The sequence below is a fragment of the Heloderma suspectum genome, chromosome 2 (genome assembly GCF_057233095.1).
Source record: "Heloderma suspectum isolate Gila_16-S chromosome 2, 16-S_ref, whole genome shotgun sequence".
NCBI lineage: Eukaryota > Metazoa > Chordata > Lepidosauria > Squamata > Helodermatidae > Heloderma > Heloderma suspectum.
The window spans coordinates 23,294,512-23,314,580 of NC_139459.1; the positions used below are offsets into that span (position 1 = coordinate 23,294,512).

The window sequence follows — 20,069 nt, forward strand, 5'->3', positions numbered from 1 at the left end:
GATGAGAGTTAGGGCAGAGGTTTTTCTGCTGTGGCACCCTGGCTGTGGAATGAGCTCCCTAGTGAGGCTCGCCTGGCACCTATATTCTGTTCCTTTCGGCACCAGGTGAAGACCTTTTTATTTTCCCAGGCATTTTAGCATTTTAGCTTTCTAAATTTTTAGATTTGCTGTTTTAAATCTGTATTTTAAACTCCTGCACTGCTGCTAGGTTTTATTGTGGTTGTATTGTTATACTGTGGTTTTAATGTTCTATATATTTTAAATTGTTTTATTGTGTGCTGTTTGGTTTTAATTTTTGTGAACTGCCCAGAGAGCTTCGGCTATTGGGCGGTATAGAAATGAAATGAATGAATGAATGAATGAATAAATAAATAAATAAATAGGGGAGACGAATGGAGGCAGGGTAAATGGGGGGAGAATATGCATTTATTTCTGCTACATGTTCTTGGGTTTGGTTAGGGTGTGACAACTAGGGGGTTGTGCCAAAGCCATTACAGAAAGGGGTGGATTTTGAGGAGGGATTTGAAGGAAGGTAGAGATGTGGCATCACAAAAGAGTTTTAGGAGCCTTACTTTGTTGTCACCCAATTAAATCCAAAGAATGCCTGGTTTTGGAAATGTGCTTCATTTGGATCTGATGTGCAAAGGGAAACTTCATCTCCATCTGCCTCCCAGGGATGTTGTACCTATGCTTTGCCTGTGCAGCAGTATTTCTTAATTGCATCAGTGCAGAAGGTACTGGAATATACTGAATCTTAAACTGAAGAATCCAGCAGTAATGTCTTGCTGCTGGAAGGTATAATTACTGACACACACAGTTATATTTAATCAGCAGGATGAAAGGAGAAGACTTTAAAATGCTGATAATGAGTGTTTTAAAAAGGAGAAAATGTTATCACAGGGAGTACTTCTCTTTAGGCTTCCAAAAGAAATTTGCTTAGACTGCAAGTTAAAAATTATTTTAAAAACCCTGCTTAAAATAGGAGTCTAAAAAGCAAGCTGGTTCTTGCATCGTCCTTTTTGCAAATAGTGTTCAGTTCTATAATGTGTGCATCCCATTGAGCTGCCTGAAGATGAAACTTTTCTTACTTACAAATGTGGTGACCTTATAGCATAGAATGCCCCTATGCTAGGAGAAATCCTCGTGTCTAAATCCGGTGGCTTGAACTTAGACTAACAGAAGATTCTGAGTTAGAAATTGTGTTTTACATTTATAATTCAAAGGCCGCAAGAGCCTTTTGTTGCAGGCAAAAATAAAAATATGTGTCTCCTGGATGGATTATTATTTTTTGACTTGCTGGGAATCTTGTCAACAAATAAAAAAATATTGCTGGAAATCTACTTCAGCTCCAAGTTTTCCTGTTTGTTCAGATAACATGTGCCTTTTGCTTATCCTGGCACAATGGAGTAGATTTTCTGTATTTAGAACTTGTTAGCGCATCTATTAAATAGAACATGGTGCAAGCTTCTCAAAGGTAAACGGAGGCTGCTGGAAGACAGTCCCCTGTGACTAGCTCGAATAAGGGTTGAGAGAGCATGTGGTGGGCTGTACAGATACGAGCGTCTTGTCCACATGATCTGGCTCCAAGAACTGAAATTGATTCCATAAAACAGGGTAAGACAATGCACTGGACACCTCAACAGCCACTGCATCAATAGCAGTGTTCAAGTCAGTATGAAGGTGAGCAATTTTATCCTTGAAGTGTCTTGGAAACTCATCACAGTGGGACTCCGAGGGTGCTAGTTCACTGGGTTTGATGAAAGCAACCCCCGAACTGCTCAGAAAAGCTCAGTTGGACAACTACTCGAGGATGCGTTGGAGGTGGCAAAGTAAGCCGCCTTTGCTGCCTTCACTGCCACACGGTAGTTGCTGTTATATGCCCTTACACATGCTTGATCACCTTCATGATGATTCTTATGCCACTTATGCTCCAGCTGTCTTCTGACCCGTTTCATTGTCCGGAGCTCTCCAGTAAACCAGGGAGCCTGCCGAGCTCTACAAGCCTAAAGAGGGTGCTCAGGAGCGATCATGTCAATGGCCCGTTGCACCTCGCCGTTCTATAGTGTGACAAGGGCCTCGACATAGTCGCTGGCTCTGGATACTGGAAAATCCCCCGGAGTATTCAGGAATCGCTCGGATTCCATAAATATCTGGGGGTGGACCATCTTAATGGGTCCCCCACCCCTGCAGGGAGAGACTGGCACCATTACACTAGAAAGTGGTCAGACCATGACAGTGGGGTGATTTCCGCTCCCACCCCTCAATATCCACCCCCCTCATGCCCAGAGGCAGAGGCCAAATCAAGGGCATGCCCTGCCCTATGTGTTGGGCTGGTGACAAACTGAGACAGCCCTGTGGTTGTCATGGAGGATGTGAAGTCCCAAGCTGGTCCTGTTAAGGCAGCCTCAGCATTGAAGTCAAAGTCTCCCAAGACCAGAGTCCTACAGTTCTCCAACACCACATCTGAGACCTTCTCGGACAGCTTGGTCAGGGTAGTAGGGTAGGCAGTACAGCAGTAGCATCCACAATCTTTCTCTTTGGCCCAACACAAGGTACAGGCCCCCATAGCCTATCCCAAGGCACAGAGGTTTCCTGGTGAGTGAGATTGAGCTTTTATGGATCACGGCAACTGTCCCACCACCCCAGCCCTCCAACCTGGGTTGGTGCTGTACCAGGTAACCAGGTGGGCAAAGCTGGGCCATGTCTACACCACACAGCTCACCCACCCAGGTCTCCATGATGCATGCCAGGTCTGTTCCCTCATCTGTGATCATATCATGGATGAATGAGGTCTTGTTATGAACCAACCTGGCATTCACCAACACCACAGCTAGGCCAGAGGGTGCAACACCCAGTCCACCAGGAACCTACGAGATAGGGAGGAGATCAGAGAGGGAAATGGCTTGTAGCCATCTGTGTTCCCCGCCACTCTGATAACATTTCCTCCCTATCATACCATACCATCTCTTACACAAGACTACTGTTATGGGGGTACCCTTTACCTCCCTATCACCCTCTTTCCCAGCCTGACACATCCTGGCTTATAACCATTCCTTTCCCCAGAAAATAGCCATAGAAGATGAAAGAGAAGAAAAAGAGAAGGAAGAAAAGAAAAGAATGAAGGAAAAAGAAGGGTGGAAATGATAAGGTGCCACAGTGAGAGCAGTAACAATTCTGCTGGCTAATAGATATAAACCAACTGGCTAGAATACAATAATAAAGGCCAATGATGACAAATTAGGCAGTTCATTAAATGAGACCACACGGGTGATTACATCCCACTCCCAGTTGGATGGAAGATGTTAACTTATAATCTATATTCCTGTCTTTCCCCTCCCCTGGCTCCCACTCAGGGGGGACCCCTCATGCCACAACTTCCCCCACCCAGCCTCCCCTCCTAGGTCAGGGTCACAGGCCTGTCTCTCACACAGGAACCTGGTAGCATTCCTATTCCCAGCCAACAAGGGAGGGGATGCCCCTGCCCACATGACTCCCTCCAGTTACTTGCTTGGAGCCATTTACTTGAAGGATCATCTCCTCCCTTGTCTATCTTCCTGGACCCTAAGATCAAATTCAGAGGTCCTTCCCTGGGAGCCCCCTCCAAATGAAGTGAGGTGGGTGGCTATTAAGAAGAGGGCCTTATCAGTGGTGGCACCTAGTTTTGGAATGAGCTCCCCAAAGGGACTTGTCTTGCGCCTGCCTACATTGTGGTCTTTTTGGCGCCAGGTGAAAACCAGGCACTCTAGTCTTTCAGTTTCTGTTGCTTTTAAATCTGTTACTGCATTTTAAATCTTTGAACTGCTGCTAAGTTTTATACTGTAGTTTTAAACTTTTATATTCTGTTTTATCATATTTTAATTGATGTGAACCACCCAGAGAGCTTTGGCTATTGGGTGGTATAGAAATGTAATAAATAAATTAAGTAAATAAATATTAATATATATGGTTCTGCTTCTCATTTCAAATCTAACTAAACTGCTGTTTGCTTTGGCTTCTGAACAGAATAGAGGTGGCAGCATTGTTTTTGCACTACTTTTAACAATCGCACTGCAAATATGCCAAGGGCCTAACAAGTTCTTGCTGTTTGTTTTGTTCTTACCTGTTCTAGAAATGTTCTGGCATAAGGAACCCTGAATATGTTCCACCTACCACTGTAGTAGTGTATGTAGATTATTTCTAGCTCAACGTGTGCCACCTCGGCTGTTCAATAAATTCTGCCCTTGCTGCCACAGTCTTTTATTTCCAGTGGTTCACCCTAAGTTTTGTTACAGGAATTGAAAAAGCACATTGCTTATAGCAGAGAGTGACTAGACAATGCACCCTGCTCAGTCATCTGAGGAGATTGTATGATGTTTGGACTGGGAGATATGATGCTCTCAAGGTGCTTCTGCAGAACAAAGAGTCACTGCGGCTTGAGGAAATTAGTTTTACAAAAGCACACGTTTTCTCGTATGTGGTTGGGTTTAAGATGCCTACAATTAGTCCCTCTGCAGAGCTTTTGCTCCTGACCTAGAATTATATAACTTAACCAAACCCTGGTTTGACCATCCTAATCTGTGCTAGGGGTATCAGTACAAAATCTGATTATCTTATTTTTCGATGTTTTGGTACATTGGATATTTTAATCAGGATTTAAGGGAGTGTAGGATTCACACCCTTATTTTATCTTGACACAGTTCTGTGAGTTACATTGGGCGGGAAGTGTAGTTTGCCCAAGAGAGCATCACCATGGCTAAGTAAGGAATTTCAGCCTAGGCAGCCTCTCTGTATAGCCACTATATTCTGTCATAGTGACCATATTCATAGTGGCTGCATTTTCATTTAAAAAATAAGCCAGGATTTCAGAGAGAATCCTGGCGTATAGTGTATGAGCAAGCGTCCTGGTGCCTGCTGCCTGACGCTTCTCTCTTGGCACCTCCTGCCAGCAGGAGCGGTTTTAGTAACCAGCCACTGAGCAGGAGGAAAAAGCATAGTGTTATATCTGAACTGGACTCCTGGCTTGTCACTCTCCTAACAAGTCAGGCACCATGAGTCAGCTTCAAACCCTGGCTGCAGTCTCTACCTTGTTAGGAAAGTGACAAACCAGAAGTTCCAGTTGAGACTTAATGCTAAGCTTGTTCCCTCTGGTGAGTTCCTGGTTACTGGAGCACAGTAGGCTAGTGGTAAATTCTGAAGTGTAGGTGACCATTGTAATAGGCCCCATAGCCACGCCCCCAAGAAGAGTCCAAAAATGCAGGCAGCTTATGTGTTGATCCATACCAACAAACCATTTCTAGGAATTTTCATCTCCATCAGGAGGAAGTCTTTTGTAAATCCCATGAGTCTGAACTTCCCATTTAAGTCCAAGCCACCCCAAAATACTTTGCATTACAACGGTGGATAAAGTATTGTTGCTGGGAAAATTAATTTCCTCCACAGCTGCTGTGAGGATTGCAATGAAGCAAAGAGGGAACAGGGAAGTCTGAGCGGGGTGGGAGATGATGTCAGTGACGCTGATAATAAACAGTGCCCACGCTGCTTGTGCCCTTCTTGTGAGCCCTGGTTCCACTACACCACTGTTGAAGCTGCTCCTGTCGGTGGGCTGAGCCAAGCGGGAGTGCTAGCAGGCCTGCTTGTGAACCATAAGCCAGGGTGCCCTAAGATTCTGGCCAACATGGCTGTTGTATTTGTAAAGAGAGCTGGGGTGTGTGTGTGTGTGTGTGTGTGAGAGAGAGAGAGCGAGAGCGAGAGAGCAGTATCCCGGACTGTTCTGTGTGGTCAGGCTGAGCAGGCTTGGGCACATGGAAATATGACCTGGGCATTACTTTTCTGCTTGTATCAAAATTACACTAGATGTGAGCCTTTATCAGCTACATATAAGTTGTGGCTGTTTCAGGCCTTTCATCTGTGTTTATGCACAGGAGTGAATTCTGGTAATTGTTGAAGATAAAGCAAACCCTTAATCTTATTTTGCTCCTTGTTCCAGAGTTGTCCCTCATCCTTGAATAAACACTTCCTTACTGTGTAGATTAACTAATGCAGAAATATACCAGGTGTTTTACCAGGAGCCCTAGAAAAAAAACAAGCTCTTTCCCTTCTTACAAAGAGCATGTAGTTTTAAACATGGTGTCCCATTTACAGCAGGCTGTATAAAGCCAGAATTATTGTAGTACAATATTTTAAAAAGCACTTAAGTGCAAGAAGTGCAATAGGAATTAAAGTGCAAATTAAAGGACCTTTTACCAACCTTGGGTACCCAGTTGTTGAACCAAAACTTGCATCATCCTGGGCTATTGGGCATAGTGACTGGGCATGATGGGAATTGTAGCCCAACAACATCTGGGGACCCAAGGTTGGGAAACGGTCCTTTAAAGACACAGGAAGGAGAAAATTGTTGTAAGGTAGGAGGGTAAAAGACCTGCTGTGCCGATTCTTATTCCAAAATGTTCTATTGGCTCTGCCCATTTAATAGCACTTCTGAGGAAGGGAGATTGAGTAAGGCTACAATCCTATACACACCTGCCTGGGAGTAAGCCCCGTGGAACTCAGTGGGACTTAATTCAGAGTAAACATGCATAGGACTGTACTGTTAAGGCCCTTCTCAGATGAAAGGCAAACTGTGCTGTCCTCCCTGACATGCTTTTCTTACAGCTGTAATAGCTGTGACCTAGCTGTGTCTGACGGTGCATGATGTGACAGTCTTGCTAAAGTGAAACAGGCCTGGGTCTGTTCAGACTGTCTTGGAACTCTGTGTACACCATCATGAGTTTCCAGGAGAAGAAGCAGAATAAAAATAGGCTGAATAAAAGTAGCCCCAATCCCAAGTAATACATGGGCACTCCGCCTTGATATGAGGAAAATCCTCAGAATGTGGCTCTGAGCACATGATGCAGTCATTCTGCGAAGTCTCAGCATTCCTGACCATTGGCCATGCTGGCTGGGGCTGATTGGAAATTGATGTCCAAAACAGCTGGAGGGGACCACGTTGGGGAAGGCTGCCCGAAACGATCTTGGGCCCAGTTTCCTGAAGGACTGTCGGCTCTCCTACCAGTTAGCTGGGGCTTTAAGATCTGCCTTGAAGGCCCTGCTCTTCATGCCTTTGCCAAGCACTCAGGTGAATAAGTATGAAAGGCAGAGCCTTCTCTGTGGTGGTGCTGAGGCTTTGGAAAGTCCTCCATGTGGAGATTCGCCTGGCTCCCTCTTCAACATGTTTCAGACTGAAGTTGAAAACTGTTTTATTCACAGGCTTTTAGTAATCTATTTCTGCTGCTGCTCTTAATTATTTTAATTGTTGCCTTTTTGTGGTGGATTGTCTTAATTTTGTGATTTTAATACTGTGTGTATTCCTTTTTTATTTGGGGGGTAAGTTACTCTGGAAACTTCTTCACAGAACAGCAGGATGTAAATAATAATGCAATCTCATTTATTTTTGCCACAGCCATTACCCTTTGAACTGCAAACGGAGACTTGGGATGTTAGGAATTCAGGGCAAATGCCATGAGCACAAGGCCAGTAAATTTCAGATGACCTTTGACAACTGGGGAAACGGACAAAGATATTTTTTTTCTTGTGCTTGCAGGCTTCATCCAAAAGAGGTCACTGTTTGGCAGGCACCCAGGGGAGCGAGTGCATTTCTGCCTACTTTGTTCTCAGTCGCATTTTAATTCTAGTAAATGTGCATTTTGCTTCTATACCCTTCAGCGTTCTGGGCTGCTTGGTGCTTCTTCAATAAGTAGAGTCTGGAGTTTTAACATCCTCATCCAAGCTGGACGTCAACAGGCCTCTCTCAACAATCTTACTAATTTCATGCTTGTAAACCTGCATACTCAGATTCACAGCCAATTTCACAGCTTCCATGTATTTAGGAGCTCATCTCCCAAATACATTGTAATTTCAGTACCAAACTTCTGTTTATATGGTTGTTCATTACATTTACTAATATGCCACCTTTCAGAACGCAAATCCCACCAAGGCGGCTCACAAGAAACACTTAAAATAATAAAATCACAATAAACAATATTAGCAAATTTCTAAAAACCATCAGGCTCCTTCCCACGGGGCAGTAGGTGGAAGAAGGCCCTGTGGTGGTGGGAGTCCACTTGGAACAGGAGCAGGTGAGTGATGTTATCCTCATCCATCTACCTCCCTCTCTCCTAGAATCCTTCACACAGAGCTGCTGATGGCAGATGGCTTTCTGGGGCAAGGTGAGAGGAAGGAAGTCCATCTGGAGCAAGCCCCGAGGACTTCTTATCCCTCTCTCTCCCGGAATTATTCCCACAGGACAATTCTTGGTAGATGGTGGGGTGAGGCTAGGGGAGCCCATTGGAGCAGGCCCTGAGGTCTTCTTCATTTGCCTTTATCCTAAACATTCCATCTTTCCATCTTTGTATGTCTGAACTAAGTATTTTCCTGCACTCATACAATTTTTAGATGGTTCACCGCTTCGTAGTGAGGCAGTGCTGCAACAGACTGCTGCTTGTATTTAATTCATTCTGTACAGCAGCCTTCCCAGTCGTTGTGCTCTCTGGATGTGTTGGACTACAATTCCCATCATCCCCAGGAGTTCTTTATTTTATTGTTTGTGACACTGCATCAAATAATATTTGACCACAGATTTGGTTCAGCACGTCTTCTGTCTGAGCCAGGCAACTGAATTAAAATAAAAATCGGAAAGTTTTCCCAGTTTTGTAAAAAGTTTTCCCAGTTTTGCAAAACTTTCTTCAAAGTCTCCATTGAAGAACATGAACTTGCTCGCCATACCCTGAAGGATCAACATTTTAAGCAAGGATTGGCTTGAAGAGGATCTTTTGATCTTTGCAGTGTTCTTTAGAAAACCTCTCAAGAGCATGGCAATGTGCCACCTGGTTCAGATGTCTGAGACGCTGGGAGGGAAAGAGGAAAAAAGAGGGGAAAACACCACAACACACTGAAGTCTTTGTAGTAGGCCATGTAGCATATATACATCATGCAAGTAATAAAAGCAAGATAGTCCAGGTTACGGTTCAATTTGTTAAAGGAAACTGGGCTTCAGATTAGAATGTTAGTCATACAATTTTAAGTTAGGACGTTAGCAACTACAAAGGCAAAAGCAGGCATCTTTTAGAATCATTTTTCTAGCACCATGGGAGGCAATATTTTTATTCCATTTTATGTAATAGAATCATAGAGTTGTAAGGGACCTTGGAGTTCATCTAGTCCAATCCTGTGCTAAATGCAGGAATTTTGCAACAACAGCATTCCTGACAGATGGTCATCCAGCCCCTCCTTATAACCTCCACTTCCAGACTCAGTTTGTTCCTCTGTCAAACAGCTTGTACCATGAGGAAGTTTCTCCAAATGTTTAGGGGAGATATACTCCCATGTAATTTCCAGACAGATTCTAGCCCCACTTTCTGGAGCAACAGAGAACAAATCTGCTTTAACTTCTCCATGACAGCTCTTTAGATAGTTGAAAACTGCTATCATGTTTCCCCTTAATTTTCTCTTCTCCAGGTCAAACATACCCAACTCTTTTGACTGTTCCTCATAGGACTTGGTTTCCAGATCCCTCACCATCTTGGTCCTTCTCCTGTAGACACACTCTGGTTTGTCAAAATTCTTCTTAAAATGCGGTGCTCCTGGTGCAGCCTAACAAGTGGGAAATAGTGTGGGACTATTACTTCTCATAATCTGGACGCTGTGCTTCCGTTAATGCAGCCGTAGCTTCTCTGTCTCTCTCTTAGCAGCATTGCACTGCTTGTTGTAGGCTAAGATCTAGGTGTTCCTAGATGTATATCCTGAGATCTAGACCACCTTTTTGGCTTGGTGGTCACATTTGGACTTTTGACAGCATGTTGTGGGCGCTCTCACAAAATAGCTGTCATGGGGGAGGCTTGCCCATCCATAAAATGGCTGTCATGGTGGGAATAACTGGTCATAAAACATGAATTTCCCAGAAGACAAACGGGTAAGACTAAAAGAAAAGAAACTTGCCCAAGAACCTAAATCTAAGGCCGAGGTGGGGTCTGAGCTCCGAAACACAAAACCACTCTTTTAAACCCAAATAAAGATGGTGCTGGAGGGCAGCGCTTTGCTGCACTCATGCCACCCTCCCGGTTAAAAACAAAATATTAAAAAAAACCTTAAGAAATAAAATAAAAATCAGGAGAGGCAAAGAAACTGACAGGCACCAAGAGAGATGTCTGTGGGCACATTCGAGCACCATGTTGGAGACCGCAGATGTAGACTGAGGAACCAAGCCACCGTCAGCAGCTTTGTAAGATTAGGTGGATCCCTATTGGTGCCTTGTAACTCCAGATCCCTCCTGAGTTGGTAGCTGCAGTACCACTTTCTAGCCATCTGCTGTGGTGGCACTGCAGAGCAACAGGGAGCAGGCCAGCAGCTTTTTCCAGCAGTCTCACTATCGCTCAGGATAAGGCAGCGGTAGGTAACTGGTGCCCTCTAGATGTTATGGGGAACTACATCTCCCATAATCCCTGTTGATTGGCTATGTTAGTGGGGCCTGATGGGAACTAAAGTCCCAAACCTCTGGAAGGTACCCCTGGAATAAAGCATCTGGGTCTGGCTGCTAGAGTTCTGGCATCTTTGTGTCTTGATGCTTGTGGCATATTACTCTTAAGAGTTTGTTGTGTGCTCTACATAAAATTTATTTATTTATTTCATTTCTATAGTGCCCAGTAGCCAAAGCTCTCTGGGCGGTTCACAAAAATTAAAACCAACAAACACACAGTAAAACAATATCAAATATAAAAGCATTAAAACCACAATATAACAATATAACAATACAACCAAAATAAAACATTTGAACCTGTCATAAGGGCTAGAAACTTGAGCCAGGACAGAGGGAGGAAGAAACAAGTTTCGCTGATACTCTAATCTCTGTTATCCTCTTCTATTTGCGTAACTCCCGCAGTTTATCAGTTTGTTTTGTGGAGTATCTTACATTTTCAGCTGTATCACTTTAATTGTGTTCCAACTGGGATATGAATGTCAGCATGACGATGTTACTTCCTGAGTCAAGAACCACTGTTGATACAGGCTTCCCCACCTGCTCCCACGCCCTGCAAGACTTAGCTCTCTTCTCAGTTAAAACCTTTCAAACCCTCATCTTTGCTTGATACTTTGCCCCGGATGTTGCTGGGCTGTATTGCTTGTGCCATGATAAGTAAGGCTCTGCTGGGCAAAATGTATGGTCCAAAAAGGGGCATCTGCTTATGGAAGAATGTTGTTCTGATTTGACGTGTAGCGTGGCAGTACCTCCCATGGGAGTGCTGTGGTGGAGTCATGGGTGGGCTTTGGGTGTCCATGAGGTGCTTCCCTCACTCCCATGGTGTCAAGGGCTCCTTAGAGGCATCTCTCAGTCTAATTCAGTAGCCAAGTCCAGACACAGACAAATGGATTCTTTTCAAAGCTTTATTCCTCTTTTACAACTTAACAACTCTACTGTTAGCAACTAGATATGAGCAGCAGAGTACCTGTGCCCTACGTTAGAACAGTTGGTCCCCGTTTAAAAGGGAATTACTGGCAGAGCCCTGAACTTAAGGACTAGGGAGAGTCCCTCCCCTTTTCCCTTGGATCCTCTGGGCGCAGCCGTTGTTTGCGCGCCAACCGGGCACTACGCCTCCTTTCTGTGCCCTCCATTTGGCGCCGCTCTCTGCGTCGGCGTTGCGCGTCCATCAAGTCTGCTTCCCGCGCCCTGTCACTCCCAGGACTGCTATCTAAGCTAGGAATGCTGGTGGGAGGAATCTCCGTCAGCTGTTGGCCCTGGAAAAGAGGAGTGCGCTCCTCTCCCAGGAGCAACTGCTTTTCCTCAGAATCAGAACTACTCTGGGATTCTATGGGCTCAGTGTCCACCCTGACACATGGTATGTGCAGTGCCCAGCTGGGAGTATGGAAAGCTGACAAGTGCAAACCTTGAATGGGTTGGAGTTGATATCTTTCCACTGCAAGGTTGGAGATATAGGGGCTAGATTTCCCTGCATCACCAAGTATGGTGCATCACCAAGTTGGTGCACCAAGTTCTGTTGCAGGGGGTTTTTAACCTCAGGCCCTTGGGCCAAGTCTGACCTGCCTGGTATCTGTATCCTGCCCTCCGGGGTTCCCCATATGGCCAGGCCTCTCAATTCCCCAAGCACTGATTGGTGGTTTCCCAGTTTTTGCACCCCCCCCCCAAAGGTTGGGTCTTCCGCCTTGAGTTAAGTGTGCTTTGTTGGCTGTGCTCTTGAGACATGGTGACAGGGCCATAGCCACGTATGTGTAAGCTGGGTTTCTGTACAAGTGTAGACAGGCTGCAGTATATGGTATTTGATAGAGGGCTCAGGTTCCTGATAATCTTGGCATCTGTTTGAAAAAATAAAGTTTCTAGCCCTTAATGTTGCAGGTGTGTAGATAATACCTTATGAAATTTCTGAAGCTGGAACAGCTGATGACTACCTTTTTACGGCAACTTATGTCCCTGTATATCTCCCTTTTCATCTCTCATCTCTCACTTGGAATAGTGATGTAAATTAGGAGTCATTGTTGTTATAGTTGTTGTCAGTATGATCATTTATTTCTTTAGCACCTACAGGAACCTGACATTCTGTATTTTTAATAATGGCACAGGCCCTGCTCTTAGAACTTACAGTCTGAATGAGGCTTTAATCCTATGCATACCTGCCTGGTGGTAAACCCCCTTTATTCAGTTGGGGCTTACTTCTGAGTAGACATCTATGGGATTACACTGTAATGCACCAGACTATAGAAGGAATAGGCGGATGTGTGAAATCGGTTAAATGCCAGAGCAAGGAGGTGCAGTTTTATTAGACTCCATCAGCAAGACAGTAACATTGCAGAATTTTTTTTGCAGGGTAAGATCATGCTTGATTTATAATTCATTCAGGCCAAAGAATTTGTGTTGCGTTATTGCAGAATGTTGTTCTTTCCCCACCCTCTTTGTGTGCAGAGCACTTAAGGCACTGACCAGAACTGCCTTTTGGGAACTGTTATCCTAAATCACTCCATTTTAGAGTCTTGTGAGCGAGCACAAGTTCAGTGTTGTTTTTCTCTGACTTGGAATGAGTTTGGCGTTTTAGCCGTGAATAAAACATGAATTCAGCACTTTGCTGCTCTCCCACCATTGCTGTCTCCAGAAGCCAACTTCCATAAGGAATCTGCTTTTAATCTGTAGCAGTTTTATTGGAGCTACTTTCCTGGTTTTGCACTGCCCTTGTGAGATAACAGCCAGAGTGCAATTTTATCAATGGTTCACATGAATGATATCGGCTCTCTGCAGAAGTTAACCTGAAATAGAAGCAGGTAGGGGAGAGGGGTTCAAAAGCTGAAGCTTGCTGCCATGTGCTAATAATAGATTTTCTTCCTCTTATTCAAGGGCAGCCCGCAATATTTGACCTCCTGTAGTGAAATATTTAAAAGCCAAGCTGTGCCCTGCCCCTTCCCAACCAGATCTGGAGATCTTTGGTGTTTTGGCTTTAAAACCTAAATGTTTATTTAGTCTAGCATTCTGTTCCCAGATGTTTCCTGAGAAGCTCAGGTGTTGGCTCTGAACCTCATGGCTATCACCTGTTGCTATTGTCTGATCCCAGCATTGGTATTCGGAGGTACAAATGGGTCTGCAACCAAACATTGTACAGTGGGGTGCTCCTGTCCAGTGTTCTAGTGAGTCAGACGTGCACTTCCTCCACAATACTCCCAGTGATGTAGGGCAGAAAATTCTCCAAAATGGAAAATTTACCAGTTCTTTATTTTCCGTGGAAAATGTTCCAGTTTGTTAAGTTCAGTAGCACAAAAATTAATGTATGCCAATTGCAAATACAATATTAAGCAAACTTAGCAGTTTCAAAGTTGTAATTAATGTTTTTCAAGCGATTATCAACTTTTTCAAGCAAGTATGTGAAAGTACCTCCTTGGGGAGGGAGTTCCAAAGGTGTGGGGCCACGGCTGGAGCAAGCCCTACCCTGGTTCCCACCGATCTAATGGCTATTTCTCATGGGCCAAACAACAGGGCCTCTGATGCTGATCTTAATGCTTGGGCAGGCTCATACAGGTGTCGATGGTCCTTCAAGTAACATGGTCCTAAACTATTTAGGGCTTTAAAGGCCAAAGCCAGCCGCTTAAATTGGACTGTGACCAGGGACTTTTCTACTCGATCTTGTCTGATCTCAGAAGCTAAGCAGGGTCAGCCCTGGTTAGTACTTGGATGGAGACCGCCTGGGAATCAGGCTTCCTGCATTGAGCAGGGGGTTGGACTCGATGGTCTTGCAGGCCCCTTCCAACCCTGTAATTCTACGATCTATGATTCTATGATATGACCTGAAAAATAACAGGCAGCCAATGTAAATGATACAGAATAGCAGTAATATGATCGGAATGCTTACCTCCCACAAGCATACTTTGTACAGGTTAAATGTGTATATCCAGGCAGATTCAAAGCTTTACCTGGAAATCATTTGTATTGAAATAGTTGTAAACACGACAACTCAACAGCATACGCTTCCCTTGCATTATTTTGATGTGACGAAGGAGGTGGGGAAAGAAGGAACTGAAAACACTTAACATACTAATTTTAGCATGCCTGAAGAGCTGTGCTCGTAAATCACCTGTATTCCAGAGATAGTCACCCGAAACTAGCGAATTACAGCTTTGATTGTGGAATTGACCAGTATTGTACCTGTTCCAGCTGCCTAATCTAAGTTGTATCCATTCATTACATTACTAATTAATTTTTAAAAGAACAATACATTGCCAGAAGTGGAAAAATAATAGCAGTTGGACATGTTCTATTTCAGGAAAAGAATTCCACCCTGCGTCGCTACAGGCAACTTTATTCAGGAAATCATGCTATTACAGAACCCTGTTAAAATTAGACTCACACAGTTATCCGCCTCGAACCACCACCTGCAGCGTGCCTGTGCTGTGTATAGTTTTCAGAGCTGTCTCTTTCCCCCAGCAAAATGCTTGTGTCCTGCGTTTTTCTAAGCCAACAGTTTTTAACTAGTCATTTTAGGGTATACAGAAATTTTGTTGAAAACATGTAAATATGTATTTTAAATGCCGTGTGTGTGTGCATGTGTATATATAATTTATTGTGTTTTTTAACAGTTGTCAGATTATAAAACTTACATATTCATATGTAGATAATTTTAACATTATTTTTAGGATAGTTTAGCGTGTTTTGAAGATTTTAATTAGTCAATACATATTATTCAAGAATTCTTTTGGAAACATGTAAAATATATTTTAAGTGTTTTAGTGTACATTACATATCGCTCATCATGTACTATATATTTTGTATTCTTCAGTTCCCTTGATAAAGACCAAGTGTTGAAACACATTGAGAATTCAATTAGTGCAGCTGTTTCTCTTTTGACTTTCGTTTCCAGCCTTACTGCTATTTTTTCTGGTCCCTATTGGCACTGTTGGTGCCACCAACTCACCCTAGATTTAGAATGAATTTAGTGGGTGGGGGCCCACATGGCTGGGTGTGTGTGTGGATGGTTTTCTTTACAGGATTCAAAGCAGTTTGTGACATATTTCAAAAATTTCTACCTAGGCATCCTGTTGCTGGGAAAGGCAGAGGGCTCCTTCACACTGGGCTTTTATCCTGTGATTGAGATTGTTCCTTCATGGAAGTTTGTGGGGTCTTTACATGATGCAGTGATCATCCCAGGCATCTCCTGCACTAAATGGCCTTTGCTCTGTTTTTAAATAGATCGCAGATCATGAGCTATCAAATTATCCCATTGTGTTCCTCTTGAGTTTCCTCTGTCAAAAGAGTTAAAGTGGCAAGAAGAGGAGTGAGATCAATGAAAGATAATGGAAGACTCAGGTACAGGGAGAAGGAGGGGGGAGGGGAGGGGGGAAGGAAGCACACGTAAAGGGAGTTAGTTGTGGTCCTGCATTTAAAACGGAAGCAGAAAGCCCCGTTTTAAATGCAGGATTTTAGGCTGGTGTAGAGATGCCCAGAGTGTGGCATTTAATGCCACGTGGCTTAGGAAATGTCTGCAGGGGCCCTCCTGCCAGTTTTTTTTCCTGTGAACCCAGCGGCATCTGCATCATGCAGGCCTAGCTTTGTTTGTATGCTTTCTTAGCATTTTAAAAACAACAACAATTGGTTAGCCATCCGTTTTTTAAGACCTGGAACTAGTGGGACCTGGTTGCTGACAGAAGGGCCTTTTATGCATGAACTGAACAGCATCTTTTGGGATGTCATCAGATGCACTGCACTGCATGGCCTAGATACCACTACACCAAATCCAAATCTACTTTCCTGACATTAGTTTTAGTGGTAAGGAAGCTTCTAGAGCAGCCATTCCAACTTGGGGTCCTCCAGATACATTGGATTATAAATCTCATCATCCCTCACCAGCAAGGCTATCTGGGGGGCACAAGGTTGGGGAAGGTTGTTATATAGTGTGGCCTCTTCTTGGGCTACTTGATAACATCCAAAGATCGTTCTAAGTTGTGTTGGGAGGATCACTATGTTGGGATCATTCTAAGCTCTGTTCCAAGCTATGTTGGGAGAAGCCTCCATCAGTGTTGCTGTAGTTCCCAAGTGTGGTGATGCCAGTGTGGGAATGAATCTGTACTGTGGGTTGCTCCTACCTGCCCTTGGACATCCCTTGGTTCCTTTTCTTCTGCTAAGTTGGTGTCACAGACTTTAACCCTGGTAGTTGTATTTTTCTAATCAGCTGAGGACATGAATCATGTAATTCAGAATGGAAGTTAGTAGCTTTGTAAAACAAGGTTTAAAGGTGTGTGTGTGTGTGTGTGTGTGTGTGTTAGGTGTTACAGTTGGTTGAGACGTAATACAGTCCTATGGCTTAGCATTGTGAGCAAGCTTGGCAGGACCCCTACTACCACCCATCTTTGCATGATGATTACATCTCCTTTCCTGGTTTGAGGCAAACCATAGTTTGTCAGTTCATCTGAAGCTGGCCAACGATGGTTTGCAGTCTCCCTGCAAACCTGGATCGCACTCTGATTTCTCAACCTGGTTTTCCAGGACAAGTGCAAAAATGGCTAGGTTAGTCTTCCCCAACCTGGCACCCTCCAGACATGCTGGCTGGGAATTACGGAAGTTGCAGTCCAACACATCTGGAGGGCACCAGGTTGAGGAAGGCTGGTCTAGATGAAACGGCAAACTAGGGTTTGCCACAAACCAGAAAATTGCTGTGTGCAAAGGCAGGGAGCATGTGAATGACCTTGAGGCTCAGGCTGGTGAAACCAAATGCTTAGTTCCAAATGTCCACACATTTCTGAAGCTCCTTAATCTAAGAGGCTTGTTGGTGCCCTTAGGGTTTTCCATTTTTTTTAAAAATGTATCTTCCACCCCTCCTCCTCAGCTACAAACTGCTCTTTAAGCTCATTCAAGCTGCTGCTTATAGTTGTTGTTGTTTCTAGGGTGGCTTGTGGTCTCTGGGACTCCTGGGAAGACAAATATGGCAGGCTCAGGACTGCAGTTGTTATGTGTGTGTTTTTTAAATTCTTAGGCCAAGTAGCAGCAAAGCATGCTGTGGTGCTTCATGGCCATTATCCATTTATTTGTTGTAGTTACTTAAACCCTTTTTATAATCTGGTAATGATTATTTTGGTTTCCATGGAGGACGTTCCTGCTCAGGCATGAAGGCGTGAAGGCAACAGAGTTCAGGACTTCCTCAGGACCACAGAGCAGGGGCTTTCATGCTCCCTAGCATCATGGGACCCTTCTTGTAAGCTGCCTTGAGTGCAATTTTTTGAGTGCCATAAATCAAATAAATAAATATGTCTGCTCAAGAAACCAGTGGAGGCTGGTGGCTCCAGTGTCAGTGGGGCTGTGAATCTGCTCCGGGTTTCAGTCAGAACTCTAAAGGATAGCTCCTTTAGAGTTCTCACTCGTTCTGACTGAAACCCGGAGCAGATTCAGTGCCCCATTGACATTGGAGCTACCAGCCTCCACTGGAAGAAACCCTAAATGAGGATTCTGGGCTTGCTCAGTTAGCACAAGATGCCAACCAGGCCTTTTGTGGCCTGGTTGTTGCCTGAGATCCATACATTTTGTCTGGCCTTGGTAGCCAACTAAAATATTGTGGTTGCCTCTCCCTTGCACAAGGTGTGGAGTCTTATCCCTGACCTTGCTGGATGCCTTCAAAATTCAGTGCAAGGTCAGGGATAATACCTTGCTCTGAGCTGAGGATGAGGACTGGAGCTCATCTCTGTTGCTGTATACTAGGGGTGCAGAACCAGGAGGCCAAATCCGGCCCTTGTGGGGTCCCAATCCAGCACTCTGGGATTCCTCAGATGGCCATGCCTTCTTCTCCTGGCCCCGTCCCCTTTCTCTAATCACTGGCCATTTGGGGTCTCCTGGCTTTTGTGCTGTTTTTCCCAATTCTAAAAGGTTGAAATTCCTCTCCCAAGGCTTAGTTACTGGCACTACGAGCCTTAAGAGAAAAGATGCTGGTATTTTTTGGCCCCACCCAAGACTGCAATGTGGCCCCCAAGAGCTTCTGTGACGTGAAATTGACTCTTGGGCTGAAAGAGGTTCTGAACTCCTCCCTTATATAGTGTGAAACCAAATTCATACATTACCGATACCAGATGACAGCTGCTTTCCCATGACTGGATCCTACGCTGCTCCAGTCATGCTTGAATAACTGAACTGCAGAGGGCTGTGGTCTCCCACCACAAGACTGGATCATATTGCTGCACGGAGCTTGGAAGGGCAGACACAGAAGCGAGTGAGGGAGACGCTTTGCATTCCCTTCCAGTGGAGAGCTTCTTGTGGCTTGCTCGCATCCTTCAGTCCAAATTACCTTTCCGCGATGAATGCTTCCATTATTGTGTTTCAGGTTAATGTTTCTTCAGGTGAAGTATATGAGAACTGCTGGCTTTTCACCTGCATCCCTCGGCGATGGAAATTTACTGCTTTGCTCGCTTGATCTTCCGCATACCAAATGCTCAAGGCACTTATAAACTACCAGAGTGCTTGGCAGGACTCTTCAGAATGAGTGTTTAATCTACCCTACCTCGGCCTGAAGAAATTTTGTTGTTTTGTAAGTTTGTGCATTGGCATAACGCAAGCCTCCCTGCCAAGCTGAATTGCGTATGACGCCCACCAGGTCCTGTTTTTTTCTGTTTTGCTCTGGACTGCAACAACAGCAACAACAACAACAAATGGGGTTCATAGATCATAGATTGGTTGGAAGGGGCCTACAGGACCATCAAGTCAAACCCCCTGCTCAATGTAGGAAGCCTGATTCCCACGCAGTCTCCCATCCAAGTGCTAACCAGGGCTGACCCTGCTTAGTTTCTGAGATCAGACGAGATCGGGCGCATCTAGCCCTCTGTTTGTCAAGTGCATGGCTGTGCACATAGCTGGAGCACTGAATTTGGCCTGATGGGCTTAGGTTGTGTGGGCCTGGTGTACGGGCTAATGGTAAATCCTTTATTGTTGACTTCTTTCTCCCCCTGCCCCCCTGACTCCACTTTAATTGTAGGGCTTCTAAATGCACTGTGTGGTAGTGGGTGTGTATAATTAATTCTCCAATAGGATTTTAAAAACATGTCATTTATTAGAATAGCTTAAATTAGGATGTTCAAAAATGCTTGGCATTGTTGCACCATGGCCGGCCCTACCGTTAGGCAGAGTGAGGCAGTCGCTTCAGGTGGCAGATGCTGGGAGAGAGCTGTGGGCCATGCAGCCTGTTTTGCACCCTCTGAGCGAGCCTGCTTCCTTCAAGCATGCTGGAGGATGCAGTCCCATTTCCAGTACTGAAGAAAGATTCAATTGCCAGTCCACTCAACTTTTGTACATGGAATGGGAGGAGGTGCTATCTTGTCATTTGCCCCAGGCAGCAAAATGTCTTGAGCCAGCTCTGGCTTGCGCTAGTCGCTTTCAAGCTTGTTTCCTCAGGAGGGCTAGACCCCTACTTTCTCAAAACTGAATTTCTTGAAAACCTCTGCAAGAGTGCCTCAATTTACACCACTGTTAGCAAGATGGGCTTGGGGCAAGTCTGGATTGAAACAAGGGCTTGGCTCCAGAACATGCTGCTGGTGTCAGGGTTGAGGCCCATAGGTTGTGACGTAACAAACAAGAGTGCTTTTTGAGCACGCAC

At 44.6% G+C, this 20,069-nt stretch overlaps 1 protein-coding gene and 1 long non-coding RNA gene across 9 annotated transcripts in view; one reads left to right on the top strand and one right to left on the bottom strand.

Annotated features, from left to right (window-relative positions):
• NEDD4L (NEDD4 like E3 ubiquitin protein ligase) overlaps positions 1-20,069 on the top strand; it is a 325,991-nt gene that overhangs the window by 40,730 nt on the left and 265,192 nt on the right. For 2 of the 8 annotated variants that reach the window (XM_084832986.1, XM_084832985.1), the window contains one exon: positions 15,689-15,805. The exons of the other annotated variants lie outside the window; for them this stretch is intronic. The gene's annotated coding sequence lies outside the window, so the exon portion shown is untranslated. Of the gene's footprint in view, positions 1-15,688; positions 15,806-20,069 lie in introns of those variants that run through there. 8 annotated transcript variants of the gene reach the window in all.
• Positions 7,383-18,899, bottom strand: LOC146351983 (uncharacterized). Its single transcript, XR_014787516.1, has 3 exons — positions 18,544-18,899; positions 9,483-9,606; positions 7,383-8,861 (listed from the first exon to the last, which is right to left on the bottom strand). It is a non-coding gene; the product is annotated as an uncharacterized LOC146351983 (long non-coding RNA).